At 43.8% G+C, this 21,670-nt stretch overlaps 1 protein-coding gene across 4 annotated transcripts in view; it reads left to right on the top strand.

Annotated features, from left to right (window-relative positions):
• Positions 1–21,670, top strand: part of LOC126253116 (F-box/LRR-repeat protein 2) — a 719,590-nt gene that overhangs the window by 552,560 nt on the left and 145,360 nt on the right. The window lies entirely within an intron of this gene.

Genomic DNA, 21,670 nt, shown 5'->3' with positions numbered 1-21,670 from the left:
GATCACCTCGAATGAGTGTGTACGCACGTTCCAACATTGCAGGAGTCACAGCTGTGTGCGGCCGATTGGGACGCGAGAGATCGGACAACTTTGCGCGACCTTGGTTCGATGATGACAGACGCCTCTCCCAGCGACTCATGGTGCTGTTATTCACTGCCAGGTCCCTGTACACATTCTGCAAGCACCTACGAATGTCTGCGAAGCTCTGGGGTCTGGTTTCCCGCCAATAGAAACGTATGGAACGAACCTCCGTTACAGACGCCATTGTGAAGGCTACATGTAGCGCCTCCATCTATCGGCACTTCATGAAACTATAAAGGCTGAAGCGGGTATTTTCCACGATGTCCCACAACAAATTTCGCATTTTTTCAACCGAAAATGGCCGAGACAAAAATGTGTTGCGTTACTTGCTGAACGCCCCACGTATGTCTATAACAGAAGAAGTGTTATGAACTGTACCATTCATTATACGTTCCTTACTGTCATTCATTGTTAACAATATTAGGTTATTCCCAAGAATAAGCAGTTTTCACTCGGTTAATACTCGGTAGAAATCAAACCTGCATTTGGATCGGACCTCCTTAACTCTTGTGCAAAAAGGTGTGCAGTATACTGCTGCATCCATTTTCAATAAGCTACCACTCGAATTCAAAAATCTTAGCAGTAATCCACGCGCCTTCAAATCGAAACTGAAGAGTTTCCTCATAGGTCACTCCTTCTATTCTGTCGAGGAGTTCCTTGAAAAATTAAGCTGATTTCCATTGTATTGTTGATTGCGTTGACTTAAACTTATGGACTGACTTTTTTCGGGTTCATAAACATTTATTTTTATCTGTTATTACTTTTGTTTGTAATTTCATGTACTGACACGTTCCATGACCTTGGAGATTTGCTCCTCAATTTGGTCCTACGGAACTTGAAGTGTAAATAAAAAAAAAAAAAGTAAAGCGTTCCTTGCACTTTTACTGTGACAAACGAAAATATGATGTTATTAAATTTCAGACAGCCTAGATTATTGTGGCGTAGCATGTGTCGTGTGACTGTTGTGTACAATGGACGGATGTAAACAGAATGAAAATTGTACTAGCGCGCTTAAAACCAATTACACTAAGAACTGTCTTTGCGCATACGAGCAAATAACAGTTGATTGTTTGTTGTTACGGTCTTCATTCCCAAGATCTCCATGCTAGTCTCTCCCGTGCTCACCTCTTCATGCCTCCATAACTACAGCAACCTACATCCATTTGAGTCTGCGCACTGTAGTCAAGCTTCAATCTCCTTCTACAACTTTCGTACTCTCACCCAGCCGCACACTTCCTTCCATTAATAAATTAGCGATTCCTTGATGCCTCGGGTTTTGTACTGTCAAACAATCTAGTATTTTAATCAAATTATACCATAAATTTCCTCCTTCCCCGATTCGATTCAGTCCTCTTCATTAGTAATCCCATCTAACTTCCAGCATTCTTCTGCAGCACCATATTACAATAACTTCTGTTCTCTTCTTGTCTGAACTGTCTGAAGTACAAGTTTCGCTTCTGTACAAGACTACACTACAGACAAATACCTTCAGAAAAGACCTCGTATTGCTTAAATTTATATTAGATATTAACAAATTTCTCTCTTTGAGAGGTGGATTTCTTTTTATTGCCAGTTTGAATTCTGCGTCATTTATTCTTCGGCCATCGTCGTTTGTTATTCTCCCAAGATAGCGAAACCCATGTATTAATTTTAGTGTTCGTTTCCCAATATAATTCCCTTGGCATCGCCTGGTTCAATTAAACTGCGTTAAGTTTCCACTGACTTACTTCTCTGGATATTCAACTTATAATCTTCCTTCAAAATACAATGTGTTCGGTTCATCTGCCCTCGCTAGTCCTTCGCTGTCTCTGAAAAAATAAAAACATGGTCGACACATCAGAAAGTTTTTATATCTTCTCTTTAAACGCTAATTTCTTTACCAAATTTCTCCTTAGTTTCCTTTACCACTTGTTCTGTGTAAAGACTGAACGACATGGTGGATAGGTTACCATTTTATCTCAGTCCTTTCTCAGTTCCTGGCTCTTTTTCATGCCATACAACTCTTAATACTGTACTGTGGTTTCTGTATAGGTTGTAGATAACGTACCATCTTTGCATCTTATCCCTGAAAACCCAAAAGTTTGAGAGTGTATTCCAGTCAATACTTTCCAACGATTTTTCTAAACCTACAAACGTTATAAAAGTAGCTTTGTCTTCCTCCAATCTTCTTAGAACATTCATAGAGAACGTATTGCCTCGTATGGTCCGCATTCTCCGGAGCCCAAACTGATCTTCCTCCAAGTCGGCTCTTATCAGTCGTTCCACTCTACTGTTGACGGATGACTAACACGGTTAAATATTACGTGTACATTGATGTTAAGCTCGCGTGTAAATTCAGAAACTTATTTGGTGCGTCAGACGTTTATATTCGATTCTTGCAGGTCAAGTGCTCTTACACCCTTCATTTCGAGATAGTTCTGCCTCATTGCGGTTTCAATGTTCGTTGTCGCAGAAAGTGTCATGACTTCTGTCTCTATGCTGTTCATTTTGGGAACACATCCTACGACCAGCTTAGAGACAGAAGTGATGACATTTTCTGCAGGACCTGTCCATCATTTTGCAGGACAATGCTCAAGAACGTACGGTGCAAGCTGTTACTGATTTGTTTGACTGATGGAGCTGCCAAGTGCTATACCACCTACTGCACTCCCCTGACTTAAGCCCTCGTAAGTTCAACTAGATTTCTAAACTGAAGGAAACACTTCACGGAATTCACTTCAGAACTGCTACAAATTCGTCGGGCAATAGACCGCGCTGCTTGAACTGTCAACACAAGTGGCAATGCTAAGAGTATCCCAGGACTTCCACATCGCTGGCAACGCATTATACACAATGCTGGTGACTGCTCTGAAGGTCAGCAAAACTTTGAAACACGTATCTAGTTTGTACTAGCTGTAAATAAATAGTTACCACTGTTAAAGTTCCAACCCTCGTATAAAAATGAAGTTGCCCCAATCAGCCATGTTGATTTTTTCCAGTGGGTTCCATCCCCAAGGAAGTATCTTCGTATAGCTTTCGTCTTGATCGCTACAATCACTGTTAGTTCTAAATAACGTATCATCTATTCGATACCATTATTTTTGAAATTCGGAGACCCCGGCACGGATTTTATTTCTTTAAGCATCATTTGTATTCTCATGGCCGTAGAGCAGTTCTTAAGACGGAAGAATGCATAAAAGGAAACTGAGACATACTTTAAAAAATAAACAGTTATAATTATGTTTTAGCACTTGCGAGCTGCCTGTGTAATAGGTTGCATTTCAAATTACCTGAAAGTCGGCACTGGTCGCACAGAAATAGCACGCCTAGCTGGCACTGCCCTTCAGTTGTATGTGGTTGGAGCCGAATTTCGACGATCCTCCTCTGTCATTTCAAAACTGGCAACTATTTTGAGAGACTGTGCTAAATCTCTATCAATAGTGCAGACCTTTGTACAGACTGTTGACGAAGTCTAACTACCGACTACTGTGCTTATTTCTTATTAGTGATTGTGTGTTGCGCTGATCTGTTCTATTTAATGACTGTTGTGCAAATCTATACCTTATTCCCGGTAACCAGATACAGCATCCGGGATAAATTTCAGAACTTTCCGCATTCTTTTACGGAGCGAGAGCATGTGGCAGTGTTGACACTGATTTGTCCACCGAATGAAAACAGAGTCTGAATCACGATGTTACACTACACTAGCTGCCACTGGATAGATTAAAAGTTGCTTATACTATCCAGATCAGGAAAATAGCTGCTAATGCTGCATAATTTAAGCCGTACTTGGGCTAGAGTCTACTAATTCATCACACGCGGCGTAAACGTAAGAGGTTGGCCACGCTGCCAGATTTAATTAAAAACATGACAACAAGGTTATCTAGAACACTAGTAATCTAGCGTACCACTTAGGATTGTTTTCAGGTGTTAGAGTCCAGTTTTAGTTGTAGTGTGGTCAACCCCATATGCTTACAACATTATGCGATTTGATGAGCTCTTGGATTCAAGTATGTTCGTTCGATGGGCTGTACTTGTGCAAACATTTGAAAATAGTTACACAACCGAAACATCGCTGGAATGGAAACGAAATAAAGGGCTGTTGTAAGCCATCCAGTGGCAGTCAATGTGATAAAATGGTACCTTCCAGGTAGTTTGTGGTGGAGGTGGACGCTGTTGCTACCAAAATACTGGACAACGTTAAGCGCTGTAAAAACCTTGGTGTTAATAGAGATAAAAAGGCTGTGTGTTGGCTCTCACGTCTCACGCACTCTGCAGAAACAACAAAAATATGGCTCTAAAATGTCGCAAGTGCTTATCACAACCACTGAAGAAAATTGGCAGTGGCATTGGCCATACAGCAGTTCTTAAAAAGGAAGTATGCATAAAAGGAAACTCAGACATAATTTAAAAATAAACAATGATAATGATGTTTTAGGGCTTGCGAACAGTCTGTGTAATAGGTTGCATTTCAAGTTACCCGAAAGACGGCAGCACGCCTAGCTGGCATTGCAATTCATCCATTGGTGCTATTTCACCAAAACTGCTGAAAGGTGGCTACACTGAGCCGCAGCGCCAGAGATTGCGCCAAAGAGTATTATTCAGCCGCCTCCACTGGCTGTTCTTATCGAGAAGTCGTGGTGGAGAGTGCTTGTCGAGATGTGGCAGTAGTGAGTCGGTGTTGAGATGTTGTAGTAGGGAGTGCTTGTTCCATGTTTTATGCAGTTGTTTGATGGGCTAGACAGCAGATGTTGTTCGAATGGAGATATTGTAATGATCAGAGTGCTTTTCGTCAATATATATGAAGGTAAAAAAATTCCCTTTTTTTATTATTTCAATGTCTTAAATAATGCGTCATTACAGGTTCAGTCAACAAAGCATCTGGCTTGTGTTCTTGTATTAGAGTGTAATTCTGGTTTTCTTGCGCAATTATAGTATTTCTATTTTTTTTAATTACTTCAGTATAAATGATATTTAAAATTTCTTGTCTTATTGAAGAAGAACCGTGCCAGATGTGTACGTTGAATCACACTTCCACACACAGAACAGTTACACTTGTGTTTTGGTTTCGTAGGTTTTATAGTTGCTGGGGACTTAATTAATTAATTGTGTTAACGGAAATTTTCTTTCATTCTTTGTTGTTATTCTATGCAGTCAGATTGCGTACAAATACTAGTCAGGGCCAACCGGTTACGAGACTTCGTAATCGGACAGACAGCTACTAAGAAAATTAAAATTATTTGCATTCTTTTTTATAATTAAGCCCCCATGCACTGCTAATAATTTATTGGCTGACTATTTGCGGACTTGGCACATTTTCACAAACCACCTGTTACAGGGAACAAAATTTTATGAGTCGATACACTGATTGTGATGGAACACCTGAGAAAACCAAAATAGAGGCTGGAGAAAAACTGTGTCACGAAATTTTAACCCTGGATAGCTGTCGCCAGTAGGAACCAAAATTACTAATCTCGTGTAGGTCGACAAGGTACCATTTTTAAACTACGGAAACTTGGCGCCACGTGCTCCGATTGGCCGTGGGATTGCCCTGTTGCCGGATGCTCTGGACAACGCATGACCGCGAATGCTTTGCCTACCGGAGATCGCGATGTATCGAAGGCGGTCCGCACGGTCGGCGGTAGCACGCCAGCCCTCAACTTTGGGGGGGGGGGGGGGGGGCTGTGGGCGAATCCGCCGGGGTCCCGACACGTCCATTGTAGTTTGATGATAAGACGTAGCGGGAACAAACCCGCAATAGCTGTTAGTTCGCGTACAGAAAGTCTTTTACAATTGTGTCGGCCCTGGAAAGGGCCTTTTTGAAACCAGAACATTGTTTCCTTAAAGCAGGTGCTCGAACTGGCGACCCTCTGACGCGACACGAGCTTGGTAACGTCGAACGGTGTTTTGCCGTGCTCTTTCAAAGATTCCTGGCATTGCCCTGATGTTACGAAACAGGCTTGTGTTCTATATGAAATAAAAACAAATATGGAATCATTTAGTCCGCTCAAGATTACGGATGTCAGCAGAAATCAAGCAGAATACTAGCAAGATATTTACAAAGCAATTCAAAGATTGCACTACATAGAAAAGACGTAATCACAAACACAATCTGATGTAAACAACTTCTGTCTGATATGAAACGGAAACAAATATGGAAGAAAAGAGATGAAGGACTAATAAACTTGCAGCGCTCGAAATGGCGTGGTAGCGAGCCCAGGTCGTGTTACTGGTAGCTCCTATTAGAGCGCATGCCCGTGTGGAGCACTGTGTCTCGTACTGAACAAGCTCAGTGATATTAATACAATCGCAGGCTAAACTGAATATTTCAGAGATTACTTAAGACCATACAATAAAATTCTTTCCATCAACGTCAGTCAAATTTCCCATAACGCCTGCAAAAATGGGCCAGCGTGACACAGTAAACTCCAATACTTTATGCTAATTCACTGAAATACTACATAAGATATAACTACAGTTGTGACATGTTTTAACGCAGATTTGAGCTACATCTGAAGTGTGTTGACATAAACGTAACAAGTATATCCCAGATACAAAATTCGTAAGTACTTACTATCTGGGCCATATTATTACGTACACCTTTATTACCCACATTCGATGAAACCACTCATAAAATTTTGTTCATTGTAATAATTGTCTTGTGGAAATTGGCAAAGCCCGAAATTAGTCAGCCGATAAATAACTGGCAGGTATGGTTCAAACAATTAAGAATGCCTTTTCCCACTTTTGAGAGCTACAAGACAGTCTGTGCTGAAAATCTTTGTCACAGTCACCTACACTAAAGAGATACAGTCAGTCTGTGTAATTTCTTACCAATCAGGGTATCTCTGTACTGCTTACCACTTTCGTTTCAAATGGCCACTGCTCCACCTACTTGCATTATATTGCACTAAAAGTAACAGTTTTAATACCTCTGTGATTCCTGGTCAATACTTCAATTGTGTTTCGAATTTCCTACAAGCTCTTTTGAAGAATGCCAGGTCGATACCAATACCTTTATATATCTAAGTAAACCTACAGTACTGAATTAACGCTGTTGGTTTTTACTTCTTATTAACAAATGATTTCCTTCCGGCAATATCTAAATCTACCCAGAGCATTACATATAGGAAAAACTCTTTGTTTTTTAAGACTGGTCGAAAGTTATCCTGAATGTCAGTGTAACTTTGTACTAGCAATAAAACTGAAATTTTGCCCTAATAGGGCGTAGTTAGTATAGATTTTCACTTTTCAGGCACTCGGTAACTATAGATGCAGAAAGTTACAATATCTGTTGTGATGTGTAATTTACACTACTGGCCATTAAAATTGCTACACCAAGAAGAATTGCAGGTGATAAACGGGTATTCATTGGACAAATATATTATACTAAAACAACATGTAATTGCATTTTCACGCAATTTGGGTTCATAGATCCTGAGAAATCAGTACCCAGAACAATCACCACTGGCCGTAATAACGGCCTTGATACGCATGGACATTGAGTCAAACAGAGCTTGGGTTGAGTGTACAGGTACAGCTGCCAATGCAGCTTCAACACGATACCACAGTACGTCAACAGTAGTGACTGGCGAATTGTGACGAGCCAGTTGCTCGGCCACCGTTGACCAGACGTTTTCAATTGGAGAGACATCTGGAGAATGTCCTGGCCAGAGCAGCAGTCGAACATTTACTGTATCCAGAAAGGCCCGTACAGGACCTGCAACATGCAGTCGTACATTATCCTGCTGAAATGTAGGATTTCGCAGAGATCGAATGAAGGGTAGAGCCACGGGTCGTAACAAATCTGAAATGTAACGTCCACTGTTCAAAGTGCCGTCAATGCGAACAAGAGGTGACCGAGACGTGTAACAAATGGCACCCCATACCATCACGCCGCGTGATAAGCCAGTATGGCGATGACGAATACACGCTTCCAATGTGCGTTCACCGCGATGTCGCCAAACACGGATGCGACCATCATGATGCTGTAAACAGAACCCGGATTCATCCGAAAAAATGACGTTTTGCCTTTCGTGCACCCAGGTTCGTCGTTGAGTACACCATCGCAGGCGCTCCTGTCTGTGATGCAGCGTCAAGGGTAACCGCAGCCATGGTTGCCAAGCTGATAGTCCATGCTGCTGCAAACGTCGTCGAACTGTTCGTGCAGATGGTTGTTGTCTTGCAAACGTCCCCATCTGTTGACTCAGGGATCGAACCGTTACAGCCATGCGGATAAGATGCCTGTCATCTCGACTGCTAGTGATGCGAGGCCGTTGAGATCCAGCACGGCGTTCCGTATTATAGTCCTGAACCCATCGATTCCATATTCTGCGAACAGTCACTGGATCTCGACCAACGCGAGCAGCAATGTGGCGATACGATAAACCGCAATCTCGATAGGCTACAGTCCGACCTTTATCAAAGTCGGAAACGTGATGGTACGCATTTCTCCTCCTTACACGAGGCAACGCCGGGCAACTGCTGTTTGTGTATGGGAAATCGGTTGGAAACTTTCCTCATGTCAGCACGTTGTAGGTTTCGCCACCGGCGCCAACCTTGTGTGAATGCCCTGAAAAGCTAATCATTTGCATATCACAGCATCTTCTTCCTGTCGGTTAAATTTCGCGTCTGTAGCACGTCAGCTTCGTGGTGTAGCAGTTTTTATTGGCCAGTAGTGTATTTTGTGTTAGTATTTAAAAAAATGGCAAAAGTGGTATAAAGTTACCCCAAATGACTGTACACTTACGACACTCACGAAGGGAAGTTGCAATTGTGCCCAGAAGAAGACAACCTTCCTGCCAAGAGTGTTAGACCAGACAGACGTGCAGGAGACCTTTAGAGATGTTTGAGAAGTAGGAGAGAGAGCTGAAGCTGTGAGGACGGGTCGTGAGTCATGGCCGAGTCGTTAAGAGCATTAGGACGTTTCAAAACAATGCACGTTTCACTGTGAAGTGAAAGATTCGTTAAAGGGCGTTTAAAGTGAATATTAAATAGCCCGCCTCAGAAAAATACTCCCTGTTGCTGATCTTACGTGCCGACCGGTGTGGCCGAGCGGTTCTAGGCTCTTAAGTCTGGAAACGCGGAACCGCTACGGTCGCAGGTTCGATTGCTGCCTCGGGCATGGGTGTGTGTGATGTCCTTAGGTTAATTCTGTTTAAGTAATTCTAACTTCTAGGGGACTGTTGACCTCCGATGTTAAGTCCCATAGAGCTCAGAGCCATTTGAACCATTTGATCTTACTTCAACTATGTAGTGCGGTTAGGAAAGTGTTATCTGGCGGCCTCGCGCTTGCAGTGTGCGGGGCATGCGGCCTCACGGGCTGCAGGTGATCGCGTGGTGCGCGAGGTCGGCTATGCTCGCGTCCCGGCGGATTCCGCACGTGCGGAGCTGGCCAAAGCCTCTAAAAGCGGCCGCCCTGGAACACGGCCAGGTCCCGCGCCGCCTGCTCTGCTGACGCTGCCGGGAGAGAGCTAGCTGGCCGCCGTCTCACTGTGTGTCGGAGGGGGGGGGGGGGGGGGGGGAAGAGGAGAAGGGGTGGATGTCGGAAAGGAGGAGGGAAGAGGGGCGAGAGGCTAAGAGGCAGGAAGAAACAGAAAGCGACGAGACTTTGAGCAATACCTGCAGAAACGAATTTTCCCACTTCATTTCGTCTACCTTTTTTGAAATTCTATTGCTGTGTGCTGATTCAGAACAGCCATTTACGAGGTGCGACAATAAAGTAATGAGACTGATGTGAAAAAAAAATGTTGCTTACCGTTTTAATCAAGTTAAGTGTTGTCTCCTTTAAAGTAGTTCCCTTCTGATTGCACACACTTTTTCCAGCGGTCCTGCCATTGATGGTACCATTTCTGGTACTCATCTTCAATAACATCCTCCAAGACCTTCTTCACAGCTTTTTGGACATCTTGTGTTGTTTGAAAATGGTGTCCCTTGACCGCCGTTTTGACTCTTGGAAATAGAAAAAAGTCGCATGGAGCGATATCTGGTGGCTAAGGTGGCTATGGTAGTACTGAAATTTGTTTTGAGGTTAAAAATTGCTGTACTGACAGAGCAGTATGGGATGGCGCATTATCGTGACGCAGAATCTAATTATCAGCAATGCTGCACGAACACGAAGAACTCTATTATGAAGTCTTTCTAAAATTTCTTCGTAGTGATATTGGTTAACTGTTTGTCCAGGAGGCCCGCACTCTTTATGAACAATTCCCTCGGAATCAAATCCGTCCGTGAGGTTGATGGTCGTCCACTGCGGTCTTCATCTTCAACATTCCTTGTGCCTTCACTAAACATTTTATGCCAACGAAAAACTTGAGCTCTTGACATAACCTCCTCTCCAAAAGCCTTCTGAAGCTTACCGTAAGTTGTCGTGGCGTTTTCACCCAATTTAATGCAAAAAGAAATGGCATACCCTTGCGCAATATTATCTGGTCCCATTTCTGTGACGAAATACACAAACACGTGTTAACTTATTACAGGTCACCTCACGACTGAGCAGTTGCATCGATGTGCCGCTTGGACTCTAAGCAGCTTATAGACCAAGGTCAAAGGTATTATGCATACACAAGCCTACAGCGTTGACACATCTTGCGAAGAAAATCAGTCTCATTACTTTATTGTCACACGTCGTGCATGTGTTTTTAAGCATACTTGTTGTTATGCTCTTCGGTCTGAAGACTGACTTGATGCTCGTCTCCCACGCTAGTCTACCCTGTATAAATCTGATCAGTTCTACGGAAATTAATGTTAAAACCAGCTTAAGCAATCACAAGATCGCAACAGGGTGCCGCTGAGGGCAACAGAGACCTACTCTATATCGACAAATGCATGATCTCAACTCAACTCTGTCCACAGGCCCTGGCCGGCCAATCGGTACTGACCGACCGGCATGTCACCTTTCGCCAGAGGCGTCATTGGATGGGGCATGGAGAGGCGTGAGGTCAGCAGACCACTCTCGCGTCCGTTGTCAGTTTTCGTGACCTGAAGCCGCTTCTACTCGGTCAAATAGATCCTCAGCTGGCATCACGAGGCTGAATGCACTCCGTTCCAGTCCTCCCACCAAGGAAGAGTCCCTGACAGTACCGAGAATCGAAACCGGGTCCTCCGCTTGGCAGTCACCCACGTTGACCACTCAGCTATGGAGGCGGATATTCTGCTAGTATAGCTCTTCGAAACCAAAAAACGATAAGTCCTGTGTACCTAAAGAGAGGCGATCAACAATAAGAACTTAGAAAAACGGAACTGTGCCAGAGCGAAGAAAGGAACACAATATCGCATTACACACCTAGGGATACGTCCAAAACAGCCAGAAGAAAATCTGAATTACTCCCTAATACCAGATAGAGCAGTGTGTATAGGCCCCAGGACAACTGGGAAAAACCTGTGATTTTTTTAGAATTCCGGTAATTTTTCATTGTTTTAGTTTTCATTTAAATTTTTGTAACTTTGACTGGCAAGAACTGATACTCTGACAAAGAATGTTACTGTATCCTGCCACACCGCAGAAAAATATCGCGGCCATAAAACATAAACGAGACAAAAAAATCAAAATAAAACTTAAACGAGAGAAAAAACCAAAATAAAACTTAAGCTGCAAAGGAAATGCGTCTTTTGCAACAATGAAACACAGTGCACACACAAGTGTCTGCCAACAGCAAAACGGGTCAAAGGCTTTAGGACGAAGACTAAGCAATTCTTCATAACAACAAACTGCTTCCGATGAGCGTGACGTCACAACTGTTCACATTAGGTTCGTTTCAACAGCTCTTGCAAATGCACACTTGAGTCGTGTATGAGCAGTATCTTCCGCCGTTTCTGGCCACTTGAAATGTCTGTTAGCTGTATCAGGAGTAACAACAAGCAGCCAGATGCTACCGGGTGAAGTTTTTCTGCCGCGCCCAAGATGCCAGATTCGCACATGCGCAGAGCAGTGCTGAGTTGTAGTGGGGAGGGGGGAGTAGTTTCCAAGTGACCAGTTTTTACTTTGTGATTTTGCTGCTCCTTCTTCGTTTGCAACTCTCACGTCAAATGAAAACAAAATAGAATTCTGTGGCCGGGAGCTATCAAGTGAATTAAAATACATTCACATAATTACAGAAGGCTAAAATATGTTATTAGTTTCAGTTTTCTGATTTTATTTTATTTTCATGTTTTGGTAGTCAAGCAATAATCGCCTTGCAGAACTATGAAGTTATTTCTGTCGATTTGCTAAAGAAATTTGCCTTTTGTTAGTCTTTTCCGCAGAGGCAATTAATTTATTTGAAACGAAGTGTTTCATTCCACTCCATTGTCTAGTTTCAACTGTATGTTGAATTTTAAATGCATGTTTCTATCTTCCGGCACGTGTGGCATCATGCCACAATAAAGAACCAAACATGAGATTATATAGTACTTGTACTCCAAGAAAATTTACATCCAGAAAACGACACTGAACGCTTAATATCAAGTTGGGGCCTACTTATTTGTGAATCTGGACATACAAATGCGAACTTTAAGCCGAATTATGTGTTTCTGTATGATTCACGAAATTCCAATGTTCTCTGAGTATCATATGATGTCCTGTTTCGTTTATGACGTAATGTAAGATCTCTTAATGACATGTAAGATCTCCTAATGCTGTAAACATACAATCATACGGGCTTCCTAAGTCATCGTAGTTGTGCTCGAGCAGTATCGCCTGTTTTCTGGTGCTCTCTGACAGTTGATGAAATGAATTCTAACAGGTCGCGGGAAAATATTGCGAATTTGGTATGGAAAGCGTTACTTTCAAAGTAAATTTCACTTTACGCAAGATGAATTATGTTACGTGCGAGAATGTCCTTCGAATTTCTTAAAACAGAGCGTTTGACTCCCATTTAAAGCTTAACGCTTTGAAGGCCAGCCACTTAGAAGAATCTCGAGCCCAGAAGACCTGACATTTCTGTCATTATTTAAAATTTTACTGGTACATGTGCGTGATATATCTTAAAGTGTAACGCACGAAAAAAAGACCAATATTATATGTGAAAGCTTAGCTTTTCTTGTAGCTACAATATGTATATTAATTTAAACCATTAAATTTTTCTATTTGTGTGTTCGCGCTTCTTAACAGTGATGTTGCTATTGGCTGTCTACATCATGTGTCCTACGCTTTGAAGATATGCCATCATCGCCTGGAGAGATCACGTGACATGAGCTATGACTGGGTTATAAAAGCGCATCGCAATCTCGATTTCAATGTTTCGGAAACTAAGGTGCTGTGTTTGATACGAAAATACGCAGCGTATATGTTGCTGCACATCAAAGATCTTTCCAAAACGCGTTTTTTTTCGGGGTGGGGGGTGTTCGTTTTCGAAAGTGCCTGGAAGTTTTCCGCTGGTGTATAAAACCTTAATTATTCAAAGGATTGGTAAGTTTTACAGTTCCGAGGGAAAATTTACTGTCACTTAGACACGGAAAAATTGTGTTTTCACACGGAAAAAATGTATAATGACCGATTTAATTCCTCATAAATCCCTCGTCTGAGTTTGTCCTCCGTCCTCGAGACGTTAAACCCTAATGTTCCTTCCTTATTCCTTTTTGATCCTCAACCCCTCTACTGTCTGATTCAGTACCTCACAGTTCGTGGCCAGTATGCAACCTACAGGGAGAGCATAAAAATATGGAAAAACAAAAACACAACAATTTACTGTGCCTAACACGGCATTCACAACAGCCTCAGTCGTCTCGGAGGGCGCCGGGCGGTCTGAGGCGCTGCAGTCATAAACTGTGCGGGTGGTCCCGGCGGAGGTTCGAGTCCTCCCTCGGGCATGGTTGTGTGTGTTTGTCCTTAGGACAATTTAGGTTAAGTAGTGTGTAAGCTTAGGGACTGATGACCTTAGCAGTTAAGTCCAATAAGATTTCACACGCATTTGACATTTTTCGTCTCGAAAGGGAGAAATACAGATCCAATTTGATTTTCAAGGGATTCTGATACCAAACTCCCTTTAAAACAGTGGCAACATAAAGTAACGATGATAGAGATGGATAGCGACAACGCACCCTTCTCTGCAAAGCAGACTAAAAAGGCACAAGAATATTAAGATCTGATGATTGTGGTGGCCAGGGGAGATGCAACAACTCCTCGTGCCCACAAAGCCATTCCTGGACGATGCGAGATGTGTGAACAGGGGCTATGTCGTCTTCGATTACTGCATTACCATTGGGGGAGAAACACTGTACAAGGGCAAAGATCTGATCAGCCAAAACGGTCACGCAATCCTTGACAGTGATGCGACCTTGTAAAGTAACCATGGGGCCCATGAAATACCACGATGTGGCTGACCAAGTCATCACCGTACCCCATCCATGTTTCGTTCTTGGGACGTAATCTATGCCAGAAGTGGGAAACAATGTGTAACGAACCTTCATCTTCTCTTTCTTGCGCCTTCGTACCGCATCGTCGCAAGGTCTGCATGATTATGATAGAATTCCACATGGTTAATTTAAGTTTAATGGGTGGCTGCATGCCTTTTAGTCACCACTCCGTTACCCCCTGGGACGTAATATGTGTTTCCCAACAGTCTACGTGTAGTTTTATCCATTTGAAAGTGAACGGAAGATTTATAAATGTTTACGAATCGTGAAATTGAGGCGGGTGTCAGACCGGTATTCACCTAGTGGGATGTGGGAAAAAAATGTTCAAATGTTTGTGAAATCTTATGGGACTTAACTGCTAAGGTCATCAGTCCCTAAGCTTACACACTACTTAACCTAAATTATCCTAAGGACAAACACACACACCCATGTCCGAGGGAGGACTCGAACCTCCGCCGGGACCTGCCGGGATGTGAAAAGTCGCCCAAAAACGACGTCCAGGTTGGCCAGCAAACCGACCCTCGTCGTTAATCCGTCGGGCGGATTCAAATCTGTGTTTTCGCATCTCCCCGTCCCGGAAGTGGCGCTTTAACGTGCACTATTTTCCAGGCGGGTGGTGTGAAACAAGACTATCAGACCAAATAACCGTCTTCCATTTCCCTATAGTCCATGGTTCACCACCATGTTTTCCTGTTACGCGCATTTCTGTCACTGATGAGTGATTTTGGAATTCCAGCTCGCTCTGGAATTTTCTACTTGTGGAACTCCCTATGTGCTGCTTTGGCGCTGGCAGAGTTCGCGAGTGCGACGTTCATTTCCGCAGTGACATTTGCAGCTGTCGTCCCCTTACTTTTCGTCGAATCTTCTTGAGTGGTCGTCCTTTACGACCACTCAGCACACACTTTCGTCCGCGTTGTGATGTCTTTTGAAACACCGAACACTTCAGCTACGCCGGCCGGAGAGGCCGAGCGGTTCTAGGCGCTGCAGTCTGGAACCGCGCGACCGCTACGGTCGCAGGTTCGAATCCTGCCTCGGGCATGGATGTGTGTGATGTCATTAGGTTAGGTAGGTTTAAGTAGTTCTAAGTTCTAGGTGACTGATGACCTCAGCTGTTAATTCCCATAGTGCTCAGAGCCATTTGAACCATTTGAAGCCGGCCGCGGTGGTCTAGCGGTTCTGGCGCTGCAGTCCGGAGCCGCGGGACTGCTACGGTCGCGGGTTCGAATCCCGCCTCGGGCATGGGTGTGTGTGATGTCCTTAGGTTAGTTACGTTTAAGTAGTTCTAAGTTCTAGGGGACTTATGACCTAAGATGTTGAGTCCCATAGTGCTCAGAGCCATTTGAACCATTTGAACCATTTGAACTTCAGCTACGTTGGTTACTGGAGCACCCACCATAGGAGCACCAAGAATTTTCCCACTTCAACATTCACTTAGCTTCGACATAATGTACACCGAACTACACGGAACACTGTCCCGACTTGCATCGTATTGAGGACATTGCACCGGTGCCGTTTGTGGTTAAATACAGTAACACAATCTGCAGGCTTGTACAGCATCCGCTTTTATGTTTAAGCTTGACGTGTGACCTGGTCTTTCCCTATTTTTGTCCAATGCTTGCACTACATATAATCAAAAGACAGACGAGCAATACTTGCGCTTTTAGCAGTTTAGGTACTCTGCAAGACATGTCCTGGAATTGTACACTGAAACAAGGACGCAGTGGGTGATAGGCCACAGAAACTGAAGGCGGTGGACCCCTAAGCAGCTGTGTGTTTGAAATATTCCTTCCGTCCCTTTCTAGGAGCTTCCGTGGATTCTCGCGATGTCCTGTTCTCGCCCGCGGTCTGATATACGCGCTCTTAGCGATGAGCGGCGCACTGTTCCGCTGACTCATTCGCATCTATAGGCGGACCCAGATTAACCGCTTCAGTGCTACAGTTTTTGTAAGGACCGTCAGTGTCGCTTTGCCCCGCGAGACAGAGTTAAAGTTGCCACTACACGTAGATCAATAATAAATGCTCTATAACAAACGCACTACTTTCAAAAGGTTCCCAGATTCGACGAATAGACCGGATAACGAGCGCAGAAAACATTAACAACACCGTCTCCAACTGGTTTCTAGCCACTTACGCCAATAGTCTTCTCCATAAACATAACAGGATAATAGTCTAAAGAATGAGAAGGAGACACACAAAAACGCCACAACTGAAGTTTCCACTTTTATCAAGTCAGACTCGTGCCGGCACGGTAGCTCAGCGTGTTCGGTCAGAGGGCTGCGTGCTCTCTGTAATAAAAAAACTGAGTCAAGGAACCAACGATCACTTTGAACGGATGTCTTGTGACGTCCGCCCCGACCAAACGCAACGAACTATATCGAAAAAAAAAAAAAAAGTGGCCGTGCGGTTCTAGGCGCTGCAGTCTGGAACCGCGAGACCGCTACGGTCGCAGGTTCGAATCCTGCCTCGGGCATGGATGTGTGTGATGTCCTTAGGTTAGTTAGGTTTAAGTAGTTCTAAGTTCTAGGCGACTAATGACCTCAGAAGTTGAGTCCCATAGTGCTCAGAGCCAGCCCCTCTCAAGTCAGACTCGTGCTTTAACATCTCCAACGAGCTAAATGGTCCACGCTCTTCTATGCAGCCTCTTCCTACCACGTCTCTAATGACATTGTTGTCGACAGGCCGTTAAACACTAATCTTCCTTCCTACCGATCTGAATGAAGTGAGTTTCTTGTGGTGGCTGTCATTCGTTTCCATTTTCTTTTTATTTTCTGTACTACGACGTTTCAGATGGATAGCCATTTTGAAGCAACTGCGCGCACATCAGAAAAAAAGCCATTAGAATACAAGGTACAAAGCAACCACCGGTTATTGACATTAGAATAAATACAGAATGGAAAGAGCATTTGCAGTGGTTTAAACAGTTCACTACAGATGGTTTGGGTTAAGTCATATAATTATGTCCGCTATCTGTTGTTAGCCTGATAGCTTTTAGATCTGTAGCCATGATATACGTTTCAGTACAAATGGCAACACGCAGCTAAGCCGTTTACTAGTGTGAGGGAGCGCTTAACTGTAAGCAAAGACATCTGTTGGTAAACAAGTCAAAGATTTCTGGACAGGTACCATCTATGTGTGATTTGTGCTATCTAAGAATGAATTTGGGAAGGGAGGAAAAGAAGTATTATTTTCTCTTTGTTCTACGTGCGAGGATCGTAACTAATACTATAGAGATATAAGTTGTTTTAATGATACAGTTGTTATACCGAGTTGTCAATAACAAAAATGAAGTAGGACAGTATACATACTTCCATCCTCTTTCTCAAAAACAGAGACGTCAGAAACATTGAGATAAGATGATAAACAATATAAGCAAACCTGACACTACTGTCGTGACATTAGTTTGAAAATGTATGTAACAGTAAATACATGTCAAGTTTACGCTCATGCTCCTACACATTTCTTTGACTCAGCAGTCTAGAGAGAACCTCTGGGTTAAAGTATCAGAACTATGAAGCTCAAAATACGAGATACAAAAAAAAAAAAAAAAATAAAAATAAAAAAAAAAAAAATAAAAAAATAAATAAATAAATAAATAAATAAAATAAAACTGGGAGTTTTATACGGTAAGAGGAAGACAGAAGAACAAAGGAGGAAGCATTGAAATTGACGCTCTTTAGATGATCCAGTGTTGTTGTTGTTGTGGTTTTCAGTCCAGAGAATGGTTTAATGCAGCTCTCCATGCTACTATATCCTGTGCAAGCTTCATCTCCCAGTACCTACTGCAACTTACATCGCCGGCCGGAGTGGCCGAGCGGTTCTAGGCGCTACAGTCTGGAAATGCGCGACCGCTACGGTCGCAGGTTCCAATCCTGCCTCGGGCATGGATGTGTGTGATGTCTTTAGGTTAGTGAGGTTTAAGTAGTTCTAAGTTCTAGGGGATTGATGACCTTAGAAGTTAAGTCCCATAGTGTTCAGAGCCATTTGAACCATTTTGCAACCTACATCCTTCTGAATCTGCTTCGTGTATTCATCTCTTGGTCTCCCTCTACTATTCTTACCCTCCACGCTGCCCTCCAATACTAAATTGGTGATCCCTTGATGCCTCAGAATATGTCCTACCAATCGATCCCTTCTTTGAGTCAAGTTGTGCCACAAATTTCTTTTCTCTCCAATTCTATTCAATACCTCCTCATTAGTTACGTATTCTACCCATCAAATCTTCAGCATTCTTCTGTAGCACCACATTTCGAAAGCTTCTATTTTCTTCTTGTCCAAACTATTTATCGTCCATGTTTCACTTCCATACATGGTTACACTCCATACAAATACTTTCAGAAACGTCTTCCTGACACTTAAATCTATACTCGAGGTTAACAAATTTCTCTTCTTTAGAAACGCTTTCCTTGGCATTGCCATTGCTAGTCTACTTCCACCATCATCATTTATTTTTCTCCCCAAATAGCAAAACTCATCTTCTACTTTAAGTGTCTCATTTCCTAATCTAATTCCCTCAGCATCACCCGACTTAATTCGACTATATTCCATTATCCTTTTTCTCCTGATAACGACGTCCTCCTGAGTAGTCCCCGCCAGGAGATCCGAATGGGACACTATTTTACCTCCGGAATATTTCACCCAAGAGGACGCCATCATCATTTAACCATACAGTAAAGCTGCATGCCCTCGGAAAAAATTACGGCTGTAGTTTACCCTCGCTTTCAGCCGTTCGCAGATCCAGCACAGCCAGGCCGTTTTGATTAGTGTTACAAGGCCAGATGAGTCAATCATCCAGACTGTTGCCCCTGCAACAACTGAAAAGGCTGCTGCCCATCTCCGGGAACCACACGTTTGTCTGACCTCTCAACAGATATCCCTCCGTTGTGGTTGCGCCTACGGTAAGGCTATCTGTATCGCTGAGGCACGCAAGCCTCCCCACCAACGGCAAGGTCCATGGTTCATGGATGACCCAAACAGAGAAGAAAACTGGGAGCTTATGCTCTTTTACATCTTGGGCATCTTGTTCGCACATACTGAAGCAACATACATGTCCACACCGATTTCTCTTATCTCATAGTAATTATAGCAGTGGAACCACTACAGAAAGCTAAAAGACGGGAAAAAATAAAATAATTTACTACAATTAGACAGCTCTTCTTCCTACCGACTACGTGTGCGTCCACTAAAGTGCAACACTCGCCAAGAAAACCAACAAATGACGAAGCCAAATGCTATACTCCCTCTCCGCTGCACGGAGAGCGCACGTGCGAACTCTTTCGGAACTTTACCGACAATAGAACAACTGTACTGACTGCGCTCACTGCCGATTCGATACACACAGCAGTCTGGAGACATAACCTCCTCCCACCCACATGCCACCGACCCTACCCCGGGTCCCACAACTCTCTTTCCAGAACCCCGTGGCCTTCCGATCAACTTCTGGATTACATATCGAAACAGTACTTCCGCTCTAGAGAGAAAAAGAAACTTGTCTTCGATACTTCCCGAATGCTACCAGCTGACTTCTCAAAGCGAACTCAAAGCAGCTCCACAAACTTGCTTCGATATGATGCCTTTCATCCTGTCAACATCAGGACAAGGATGCAGACATTTTCGCTGGCAATTTCGTGCTCACGCTAATAACATCTGTCTCTGACGGACAAGGTCAGCTGCCCCTATAGCGTCCACAATAGCTGAAGGATGAGCACATCGACGCGACCAGGAAACGATGCATTCCAGATGGGAATGCAGGCATTTGCGGTGAATTTCATTGATGAAACGTTCTGGAGTTATCAGCCGAGTAATGGCGCCCAGTTGTCTCGTTTCGACAGTTTGCTACACCAACGACGTTTTACACTACTGGCCACTAACGTTGCTACACCAAGAAGAAATGCAGATGATAAAGGGGTATTCAATGGACAAATATATTTTACTGGCACTGGCATGTGATTACATTTTCCCGTAATTTCGGTGCATAGATACTGAGAAATCAGTACCCAGAACAACCATCTCTGGCCGTAATAACGGCCTTGATACGCATGCACATTGAGTCAAACAGAGCTTGGAAGGCGTATACAGGTACAGCTGCCCATGCAGCTTCAACACGATACCACAGTTCATCGAGAGTAGTGACTGGCGTATTGTGACGAGCCAGTTGTTCGGCCACCATTGACCAGACGTTTTCAATTGGTGAGAGATCTGGAGAATGTGCTGGCCAGGGCAGCAATCGAACATTTTCTGTATCCAGAAAGGCCCGTACAGGACCTGTAACATGCGGTCGTGCATTATCGTGCTGAAGTGTAGGGTTTCACAGGGATCGAATGAAGGATAGAGCCACGGGTCGTAACATATCTGAAATGTAACGTCCACTGTTCAAAGTGCCGTCAATGCGAACAAGAGGTGACCGAGACGTGTGACCAATGGCACCCCATACCATCTCGCCGGGTGATACGCCAATATGACGATGACGAATACACACTTCCAATGTGCGTTCACCGCGATGTCGCCAAACACGGATGCGACCATCATGATGCTGTAAACAGAACCTGGATTCGTCCGAAAAAATGACGTTTTGCCATTCGTGCACCCACGTTCGTCGTTGAGTACACCATCGCAGGCGCTCCTGTCTGTGAGGCAGCGTCAAGGGTAACCGCAGCCATGGTCTACGAGCCGATAGTCTATGCTTCTGCAAACGTCGTCGAACTGTTCGTGCAGATGGTTGTTGTCTTGCAAACGTCCCCATCTGTTGACTCAGGGATCGAGACGTGGCTGCACGATCCGTTACAGCCATGCGGATAAGATGCCTGTCATCTCGACTGCTAGTGATACGAGGCCGTTTGGATCCAGCGCGGCGTTCCGTATTACCCTCCTGAACCCACCGATTCCATATTCTGCTAACAGTCATTGGATCTCGACCAACGCGAGCAGCAATGTCGCGATACGATAAACCGCAATCGCTATAGGCTACAATCCGACCTTTATCAAAGTCGGAAACGTGATGGTACGCATTTCTCCTCCTCGCACGAGGCATCACAACAGCGTTTCACCAGGCAACGCCGGTCAACTGCTGTTTGTGTATGAGAAATCAGTTGGAAACTTTCCTCATGTCAGCACGTTGTAGATGTCGCCAACGGCACCAACCTTGTGTGAATGCTCTGAAAAGCTAATCATTTGCATATCACAGCATCCTGTCGGTCAAATTTCGCGTCTGTAGCACTTCATCTTCATGGTGTAGCAATTTTAATGGCCGGTAGTGTACATGTTTAGGCAGCGTCCTGTG

Source organism: Schistocerca nitens, chromosome 4 (genome assembly GCF_023898315.1).
Source record: "Schistocerca nitens isolate TAMUIC-IGC-003100 chromosome 4, iqSchNite1.1, whole genome shotgun sequence".
NCBI classification, from domain to species: Eukaryota; Metazoa; Arthropoda; class Insecta; order Orthoptera; family Acrididae; genus Schistocerca; species Schistocerca nitens.
This window is presented reverse-complemented; position numbering and strand designations above follow the sequence as displayed.